The following is a 3,937-nucleotide window of genomic DNA, read 5'->3' on the forward strand; positions in this document are numbered from 1 at the left end:
AAAAAAAAAAAAAAAAAAAGGAGAGAAGTCTGACTTGGCACTCCATGACCTACAAAATAAAAAGTACAAAGCCCTTCCCAACCTGACCTCTGACCTGCTTTTCCAGCTTCATTTTCTCTCCTTGGCTATATTTTCCTGAAATATTAGGTTTCCTTGAATAGAGTTGTCCCCTTATCTACAGCCTTGCTTCTGAGGTTTCAGTTACCCTCGGTCAACCTTGGCCCCAAATTTTTAAATGGAAAATTCCAAAAATAAACAATGTGATTCCTTCCTTTATTTTTATTATTATTGTTTTTGAGACGGAGTCTCGCTCTATTGCCCCGGCTGAAGTGCTGAAGTGCAGTGGCGTGATCTCTGCAACCACCGTCTCCTGGGTTCAAGTGATTCTTCTGCCTCAGCCTCCCGAGTAGCTGGGACTATAGGCGTGTGGCTTCACACCTGGCTAATTTTTGTATTTTTAGTAAAGACGGGGTTACACCATATTGGCCAGGCTGGTCTTGAACTCCTGACCTCATGATTCACCCGCCTCAGCCTTCCAAAGTGCTGGAATTACAGGCATGAGCCCCAGCGCCTGGCTACGATTCCTCCCTTTGTCCAGCACATCCACACTGTATAGGTTCCCTGCTGTTAGTCACTTAGCAGCCATCTTGATTATCAAGTAGTACCACAGTGGTTGTGTTTGAGAAACCCTTATTCTAACTAATAATGGTCTCAAAGCACAAGAGTAGTGATGCTGGCATACCGTTATAATTGTTCTATTTTATTATCAGTTATTGTTATTAATCTCTTATTGCACTGAATTAAGATACTAAACTATCATATGTATGTAAGTATGTATGGAAGGTTGAGTACCATTGGTGGTTTCAGGTACCCAAAGGCAGTCTGGAACACATCCCCCATAGATAAGGGAGGACTGCTATATACCAGGAGCCCGCGTGTCTCTGTGCCTTTGCACATGCTGTTGTTTTTACCACTAGCACCTTCTCTCTGTATTTCTCTGCCCAGATAATGCCTACGAATCTAGCTATGCTTCTCAACTTCTTTGTGCCTGTTTCCTCATGTGCAAAATGAGTAAGAACATCAACTCATTTAATCCTTACAACCACCAATGAGGTAGATATTGCATATTAAACACTCAGAATAATGTCTAGCATGTGTAGGCAAACAGTAAGTGTAGGCCTCCCAAAGTGCTGGGTTTACATGCGTGAGCCACCACGCTTGGCTAAAAAGGCATCCTGGAACATTAGGAAGGAAGAATAAAGGAAGGGGTAAAAAAAAGGGTAAATATGATAGACTTTCCTTCTCTTGAATTTTCCAAATTACATTTGCCATTTAAAGCAAAAATGGTAACATTGTCTGAAGTGGTTCTCAATGTACATAGCAGAAATATCTCAGACAGTTATATGATCAGCAGGGGAGGGTAAAGGGACTATAAAGAAAGGTAAGGCTTCTATAGGCTGCTTAACCTGGTAAAATGTTAACTTTTTAGACTGTGATAAGTTACATGTATTTATCCATCTACAGGTATTGATCGACTTACGACCTATGCAACTTACGACCATTCGACTTTACGACCACAATCGCTAGCCACGACTACTCCGCGTCTGGCCGCACAAACGTTGCCCAGCTGGGCGTATGACAGTGCGGACCAGCTTCTGGCAGCACTACCATCTCTGCGTGCACCATTTCAACTGTTATCCCAGACTCTTGTGTCTTGGATATTTTTCATCAAACCCCTCCCAATAAACTTCTTATACATTTTGAAGCAATGGACCCAAACATCGAACGATTTGCAAGGATTGAACGGATGACGCACGAAGTGTTTTGCCGTATCATGAAATTTATGCAGAAAAAAAGAAACATACAATTCAGACAAAGCTCACCGTGTTTATGAAAATACCAACTCCGGTAACCCCAACCAGCTGCCTCAGATGACGACATCAACGATCCGCAGCCAAGCACCAGCGGCCAATAAAATGTTTCGTACATGTTTATATATTTTGATATGTTTTGCAATTGGGAAAATGTTTCCTATGGTATTTTTTACACCTGTATTTTGTATTTTTGTATGCACCTGTATTTTGTAATTTTGTATGTTTTGCAAATATTAAACCAGTTGTACTGGTAATGCAGTGTTTTACTTAAACCTGACGAATGCAAAAATAAGAAACAAAATGGTGTAGAGATGATACAAATGGCATAAAATGAACAAAGAAAATGATGATAACAATAATGAAAGAAAATTATGATAAAATATGACTTAAAGATTTTTATAACATCATTTCACAGTACTGTACATATAGCCTACTGAACTTACGACCAAATCGTGTTACGACCGGTCTGTTGGAACCAATCGTGGTCGTAAGTCGAGCACTAGCTGTACAGCATAAATTCTAGAGCAAACACCTACAACATCTAGACAAAGAGATACACTCAATAATACTACAGGTAAAACAAAATGAAATTCTAAAAAATGCTCAAGTAACTCATAGGGAGGCAAGAAAAAGAAAGCAAAACCAGCAAACAACACTAGACACACAATAGCAGGTTTAACCTCAATATATCAGTGATTATATAAAATGCAAATCTTCTGAATACACTAATTAAAAGACAGATATAGGCAGAGTGGATATTTTTATTTTTATTTTTTTGAGACGGAGTCTTACTCTTGTTGCCCAGGCTGGAGTGCAGTGGTGGGATCTTGGCTCACTGTAACCTCTGCCTCCTGGGTTAAAGCAATTCTCCTGACTCTCAGCCTCCTGAGTCGCTGGGACTACAGGCATGTGCCACCAACCCAAGCTAACTTTTGTATTTTTAGTAGAGACGGGGTTTCACCATGTTGGCCAGGCTGGTCCCCAACTCCTGGCCTCAAGTGATCTGTCTGCCTTGGCCTCCCAAAGTGCTGGCATTACAGGCATGAGCCACCGTGCCCAGCATGGGTAAAAAATTCGACCCAGCTATATGCTGTCTACCACATGACCCAGAAATCACAACCCTGGGCATTTATCCCAGAGGTATGGACATTTATGTTCATATAAAAACCTGTTCAAAAATGTTCATAGCAGCTTTATTTGTAATAGTCCCAAACCAGAAACAACCAAAATATCCTTTACCAGGTGAATGTGTAAACAAACAGTGATAAACCTATACTAAAAAATGCTATTCAGCAACAAAGGAATAAATGATATGGGCAACAACTAGATGGATCTCAAGGGCAAAAATGCTGAATGAGAAAGGCCATTTCCAAAAGGTCACATACTGTATGATTCTGTCAGAGGCATTTGAACCAGAGCAACTCCATCTTTAATAGGAGCTGAGTAAAATAAGGCTGAAACCTACTGGGCTGCATTCCCAGATGGTTAAGGCTTTTTAAGTCACAGGATAAGATAGGAGGTCACCACAAGACACAGGTCATAAAGACCTTGCTGATAAAACAGGTTGCAGTAAGGAAACCAGCCGAACCCCACCAAAACCAAGACGGCCACGAGAGTGACCTCTGGTCATCCTCAGTGCTACACTCCCACCAGCGCCATGACAGTTTACAGATGCCATGGCAACGTCAGGAAGTTGCCCTATATGGTCTAAAAAGGGGAGGCATGAATAAATCACCCGTGTTTAGCATATCATCAAGAAATAACCATAAAGATGGGCAACCAGCAGCTTTCAGGGCTGCTCTGCCTAGGGAGGAGCCATGCTTCAGTCCTTTACTTTCCTAATCAACCTGCTTTCACTTTACAGATTCGCCCTGACTTCTTCCTTGCACAAGATCCAAGAAAACCTCTCTTGAGGTCTGGATCGGTATCCCTGCCTGGTAACAATTAAATTTATAGAACATTCCCCAAACAATAAAATGATAGTGACAAGAAACAGATAAGTGATTGCCAGTTGTTAGGAAGGATGTCATACTGTGATTTCTACTGAGAAACGCATACAGCTG

The 3,937-nt window shown here is 41.2% G+C and overlaps 1 protein-coding gene across 1 annotated transcript in view; it reads right to left on the reverse strand.

Moving 5' to 3' along the window:
* Nucleotides 1–3,937, reverse strand: part of LOC108286205 (asparaginase and isoaspartyl peptidase 1) — a 23,601-nt gene that overhangs the window by 13,663 nt on the left and 6,001 nt on the right. The gene's annotated exons all lie outside the window — the stretch shown is intronic.

The sequence above is a fragment of the Cebus imitator genome, unplaced genomic scaffold (genome assembly GCF_001604975.1).
Source record: "Cebus imitator isolate Cc_AM_T3 unplaced genomic scaffold, Cebus_imitator-1.0 Scaffold316, whole genome shotgun sequence".
Lineage (NCBI taxonomy): Eukaryota > Metazoa > Chordata > Mammalia > Primates > Cebidae > Cebus > Cebus imitator.